This window comes from Sylvia atricapilla, chromosome 1 (genome assembly GCF_009819655.1).
Source record: "Sylvia atricapilla isolate bSylAtr1 chromosome 1, bSylAtr1.pri, whole genome shotgun sequence".
Classification (NCBI taxonomy): domain Eukaryota; kingdom Metazoa; phylum Chordata; class Aves; order Passeriformes; family Sylviidae; genus Sylvia; species Sylvia atricapilla.
In genome coordinates this window covers 16,617,750-16,624,113 of record NC_089140.1, presented here as the reverse complement: position 1 = coordinate 16,624,113, position 6,364 = coordinate 16,617,750, and the positions used below count along the sequence as shown (strand labels likewise).

Here is a 6,364-nt window from a genome sequence, read left to right as displayed (position 1 = left end):
AATATATATATTATATTTATAATATAAATATTTGTCTTACACAAGACTAAGCTAGATTACCTGGTGACTTCTCAAGTAACAGAAGGAGACGATGGTGACATCGTTACTTTTTTCACTTTTTTTCATTTTACTGTCAGTGCTTTAGATATAGAAGAAAATAATCTGCTAAAACCATTTTGTTTTGGCGAAGTTATAGGTATTGAAAGTAGGATTTTAAATCAAGAGAGATTTCTATTTTCACATGGCTTACATTACTTAAAATCTCTTTAACTTGGTGACATCAGCATTTCATGGCCTCACTCATTTTCTGACACTTGCTTTTTTAACTTCAGATGGAAACGTCTCCATTTTTTTCCTCCACAGCTTTTTATGGAATTTAACCTGTTAGAAAATCATTCCCACTCCGTTATTAAAATTAAAGTACCCTTCAAGGCAGCTTTTTCCAAAAGTACGAAGTGACCAAAAGAAATGCCATGAAAGCACTTCGCTGTCTTGCGCGTTACAGAAGATGTAGAGTCACTAAAGAGAGCGGGAAAAGAAACACAACTCTGTCCGAAAAGCAGAGACGCCTGACAGCGCTGTCCAGCCGAGAGCGCGGCTGGGGCGGCCCAGGGGCGGCCGCGGCAGGGAGCACAGAGAGAGGGCTGCCTCGGGGCGGCCGGGGTTTGCCCGGGGGATGCGGGCAGGCAGCGGCCGCGGCAGGGAGCACAGAGAGAGGGCTGGCTCGGTGCCTCGGGGCGGCCGGGGTTTGCCCGGGGGATGCGGGCAGGCAGCGGCCGCGGCAGGGAGCGCAGAGAGAGGGCTGGCTCGGTGCCTCGGGGTGGCCGGGGTTTGCCCGGGGGATGCGGGCAGGCAGCGGCCGCGGCAGGGAGCACAGTGAGAGGGCTGGCTCGGTGCCTCGGGGTGGCCGGGGTTTGCCGGGGGATGCGGGCAGGCAGCGGCCGCGGCAGGGAGCACAGTGAGAGGGCTGGCTCGGTGCCTCGGGGCGGCCGGGGTTTGCCCGGGGGATGCGGGCAGGCAGCAGCCGCGGCAGGGAGCACAGAGAGAGGGCTGGCTCGGGCGGCTCGGGGCGGCCGGGGTTTGCCCTGTGCCGCCGGGGTTTGCCCTGTGCCGCCGGGGTTTGCCCGGGGGGCGCGGGCAAGCAGCTCCCGTCGACCCGGGGGCGGGGCAGTTTTGCGAACACGGCGGGACGGCCCCACTTCCCTCAGGCAGCGCCGGCCCCCGCCGAGTCGGGCCGGGCCCCGCAGAGCGGCCTCCGTGAGTCTTCGGAGCTTCCGGAGCCGTCGCCCGCCAAGGTAAAGCGGGGAGGCCGGGATTAGCACCCGGCACCCGACGGGGCGGAGGACAGCGGAGGGCGGGCTGTGCGAGGCCCGCTGGCCGCGGGAGGAGGCCGGGCGACGAAGGGCGCGGCTGCCGCGGGGCGTACGGCGAGCCCCGCTCTGGGCAGCGCGGCGGGAGCCCGCGGGGGGACGCGGCCCCGCACACCGCGCTCCCCTCGGGACGGCGGCCTCCCGGCGGCACGCCTGGCCTCTCGGAAGGATGACGGGGAGGTGCGCGCTGCGGTGCTGGGTCCCGGTGATGGTTGTTCTCCTCGGCGGGGCTAAGCTGAGTCCGACCTTCCCTGTGCCCTGTCCCTGGGGGAAGCGAGGATTGATGATGGCAAGGCAAGGGTGCCAGAGCTCCCCTGCAGCCTCACGAGGCCGGTGGTATCCCGAGGGACGCGCAGTGCCCTGTTCCAGGATCAGCGTTAGGAAAGGGAAGGCTGGAGGGAAAAAACTGCGGACCAAGCGGACAGAGAACACACCATGTTAATGCTCTCATTACTCTTAAAGTAAGCGTGTAAGAATGTGATGGGTTGTGACCAAACAGCGAGTACAGACTTCTGAGGAGCACAGTTAACATCTCTCTGCTGGTGGTGTCTTTCGCCATGTAGGTTAGGGACTCTTAAGTGCTTGACCAGAGAGCATGATAACATCTCAGCTGAATACCACGGAGAAGTAAATGAAATGCAATCTCCACAAGCTTGGGATGGTTTTTCAATCCCTCGTGCACCAAAAAGAGAAGTTATTAAATCCATTCGTTTTCAAACTGGGAAGAGGTATCTGGTAGTATCTTTTAGGCAGCATATGATCCAGCCTGCCTTAACGGTCATTAAAAAATTATTTCAGGAATACAGCCTACAAACAGAATAAGCAGGGTTCCACCAAACTAGCAGCTTAACTTTCTGAAGTCACTTTTTGCCCGAGATGACTCTGATTCTGTGAATAACTTGGCCTCCGTTTGTTTCTCCCTCTCAGAACTTAGGTTTACAGAATTTTGGCAGTCATTTTTCCTCTTTGGATCTAGTTCCTCTTTATGAATTACATGACATGCGTGTTTTGTCATCTCTTCCTGCGTCCGTCTTATTTCACTCATGAAATTTGTTGATTTTACTGTTAATCAATTGCCCTGCTGCCAGACAACAGTGATGTAAATGTAGTCAGGGCTTGATGTAGTCCATCTGTGTTTTTAGAGACAAATAGGTGAGCCCCGGTGCTCCAGGGAGTTATACTAATGACCTGCTCCTCCTGTGCAGTCTCCTAATCATTTGTCTTCACTAAATCTACAGTATTTTTTGTTGTTGTTACTTTGTAAAGAATGTGAATTTCAGTTAAAACTTGACGTCTGAAACAGAATGTTTAACTTTTTGCCGAACCTCTTTGGTTCTCTTTCCCCATGTGAGCTTTCTAAGGAGACTATTACATTTAATTGTACTTAATACTTTGTGCAAGTATTGCTTAAAAATGGAGATAATTTGGTTTGAAATATGGCATACAAATGTATTTGGGAGGTTGAATCAATGGAGTATTACAAATAACTGAGTTGTCCTTGTTTTATTCTCAGAAAATTCTGGTCCATCTGGGAACACTCATAACTGGAAAAATGTACTATCTCTGAAAGAAACATTTAATCATTCTTTGTGTCTTCTCTTTCATTTTTAAATACTTCCTATGGATATAACAGACTATTCTGGTGTTTGGAGGCAAAATGACTGATGGCTCAATGTAATTATTGAGTAAATTGTGTTTTAATTGTTCATTATGGAATTTGTGGTTATCAGTGTGTAGTATTTTCAAGCAGGGTATAATGCTTTTGAAGGGCTGGTTTATTTTGTTATCAAGTGTATTTATTACAGCAAAGTTTGATTTTTTTTTTTACAAATCAAAAGTCCCTATACTTAGGCAGTGTCTAGTAGATTGCACGCCATAACTCATGTACCTGTAAATCAAGGTGTAACCTTGATATTTTTTGTAAAGAGATAACACATTTGGTAGGATAAAAATTTGCACAAAAGGGATGACAGTATGAGCGGATGGGCCTGTTGGATGTTGTAACAATTTGTCTCAGTACTGGGCCCCAAGATTTCTTACAGGTAAAAAGATTTACCCAACCCACTAAGATGTTGCTTTTGCTATGTTTTACCTTTCCTGTTAAAAGCAATCTCTTAAAACAGTAAGAGGAAGAGGAGGCAGAAAGCTTTCCTTCTCTTGCTCTGCCTTAAGTAGTGAAGGAAGAGCTAGGACTTGGGAAACCTGTGGACAGGGGAATCACCTGTTGCATCTCTTTGGCCCAGCAAAATGTCTGAGAAAACCACCAGTCTGCAGTACTGCTGCAGATGAGAGAAGGGGTTGCCTTGTTCAAGAGAGGACCTGTCTTTCTTGCAGATTCATGAACGTCTGACCATTCATAAGATGATCTGGGAACATGTATTTTCTTAAAGGCATGCTTCTGTTTCAGAGGTTGCTTTACAGGAATGTAGCTGAATTTTGTTTTCCCATGTATCATTAAGATATCAAGGCCCTTACGCCTTCCTGCTGTCTTTGCAATCTGTGTGGGTTTTTCTTTCTCACAGATCATTTTTGATGTCTTTGGTTGGGGTATATCTTGGTTGTTTTGTTTTAGGTTGGTCTGACCTGTTCTGATGGTTCTGTTGGTCTGACCTGACTTCACATGGTCAGGTCCTGATCTGGGGTGAAAGTGGAAATAAGACCTCCTATTTGCCTGCAGCCATATGGAAGCTTTAGCTCATTTCCTTTGGAAGGTCTCTAGTGACAATGCACTTGCATCCATGCAGACCTTCCAAAGCACTTCTTGGGCTTTAGGGGCAGGACTCTCCTCATGCAGCTGTAGATATGAGCGTTTGAATCACTGATACCGTCTTTTACACAGCAAGATAGAAACTGCTAAGCCTTGCTTTGGTGGCCCAGTTTTAGACAGCAGCCGTGAATCATACTCCATAAAGTTGCCTTCCTTTCCCTTCATTGTCTGAAAAGAGCTTGGGACAGCCACATCAGATGCAGATATCATAGAAATGCTACCATATGTGTTCCCATGATTAGGAGTGATCCATGGCTCTTGGAAAAGCAGGCATTTGAGACATTTCCTTCTTGTCCAGCCTATTGATCCATAACTACCCTAGGGATTACCAGTAGAGCTGCCAGTGTAGAAGCTGTATGTTGTACTGTGAAAGATAGGAAGAAACTGGGTGCTATGTTCTTCTCAGGTTTCTGTAGGAGACTCTGAGCATCTACAGCAGCATATATGAGGTGGTGTTCCTCACACCCCTCAGTTTCCAGTTATAGTATTGATTCTGGGTTTTGAATGAAATGGAAACACAGATGACTTTGATCTGACTTAAAGTTTTACTGTGGGAATTCACAAACTAGTTTGGTAATGATAGTGCAAAAAGTTTAGGCCTGTTATTAGTTTCAAAGGCTTTCTTCCATTAAAGTGACTTTTTAGATTTGTGGCTGGCTAATTGCCCTTATATTTTTTTTTGCTGCCAGAGGCTACACCAGCCTGCACAAAGCTCTGTTTCTTCTTGTTGAACATTGATTCAGCATGCTATGAATTTGGGCTCAAATAAATAAGGGCTACAGTCATTAGAAGTATTAGCAGTATTTTGAGGAGTAGATGAATTATGAATCCCAGAAGAACAACGTTCAGTGTACATACAAAACAATTTTTTCTCTGTTGCTCCATTTAGAAATGCGAACAACCCCAAATCTGATAGAACCACACCTCAATGCATTTTCCATTTTTACTTTCACTCTCTATTTTCCTGTAATCTAAAGCAGCGGATGTAAAAGTGGGGCATGTGACATCAGTACTGAAGGATAAAACTCTGTCTGTGTGCTATCAGTGATGAGCAGACCCTGCATGGTGGATGTTACTACCAACGGAAAGTCCTCAGTTGTCCTCAGACAATCCAACAGATAAAATAAACATTTTGGTGAAATTCTCGTCATTGTACCTACACCTATCAGGGAGAATGGGGGTGGAAGGGGAGCAAATCTGCCTTTAGCAGCATTGCTGGTCCATCAAGCACAGAGAGAATCACTAGGAGCCCAAATCAATCATACAGGCACTCACTGGATGCTTTTGCTGATAAAAATTGTAAATTACCTTCAGAGTCCCCTGTTTTAGGCAAAATTATGTGTCTGCCTCATAGGCAATTCACCAGGAAAGCTAGGAACCTCAGAAGAATGGTCATTTAAACTGTTGGCATCAAGTCCTTGCTGGCAGGAATAAAAACGTGCTCCTTGGTGGCCTTAGTTGATCCATTTTGGTACTCTCACTGCATCTTCAGGTAACCCACACTGCAGACACATGATTACTTTACTTCTGCATCAGGACAAGATGTTTCTGGTATTTTCTGATAGTACTGGAAGGCCCCATTACCTCACTTGCTACGGGGATTTCACTGAAACACAGAAATAAGAAGAATTATCAGCCCAAAAATTTCTTTGAAAGGTGATGTGGTTTTTCTGTCTGATTGAAAAAAAAAATAAAATAAACAACCCCCCAAAAATCCCCAAACAAACAACATCCCCCCCCAAACAGTCAAATATACATTACTATTCTTTCTGCTTTTTGATGAAATAGCGTATATGAAATATCTGCTGTACATGTGCCTTGGAGGAGATAAGTATCTGAGATAGCCTTGACCAAGCAAGAATATGTGCCAAAAACATGAACACAGATAACAATCTTGAACATTTGTTGTGGTTACAGCTTAGTTTTGTACTTTGGTGACCATATCCTCATGACTTAAGGGGAGGTGACAGAGACGTTTGAGATAGCAAATACAAATGAGTGATTTTGGATGCTAGTTCTAGGAAGGAATTAATAATAAACTTAACTACAGTTCTGTCCTGTGGGGACCATGCTCTTACATGAAATCCAGCAAAATCTTTCCTGTCTGTCTCTAGATTGGTTTCTTTTGTCTCCCCTGTGTCATGATGGAGTTGCTGTGACCAGATCAGCATTGTTCCATCCCTCCTCCAGTTCTAAGGGGAAAAAGAGAGGGAGGCAGTAATATTTC

At 46.3% G+C, this 6,364-nt stretch overlaps 1 protein-coding gene across 1 annotated transcript in view; it reads left to right on the top strand.

Moving 5' to 3' along the window:
- The first annotated feature begins 1,246 nt into the window (after nucleotides 1-1,246).
- The window catches only part of APBB1IP (amyloid beta precursor protein binding family B member 1 interacting protein), a 62,605-nt gene continuing 57,487 nt past the window's right edge, over nucleotides 1,247-6,364 (top strand). The window contains exon 1 of the mRNA XM_066315969.1: nucleotides 1,247-1,295. The gene's annotated coding sequence lies outside the window, so the exon portion shown is untranslated. The remainder of the gene's footprint in view (nucleotides 1,296-6,364) is intronic.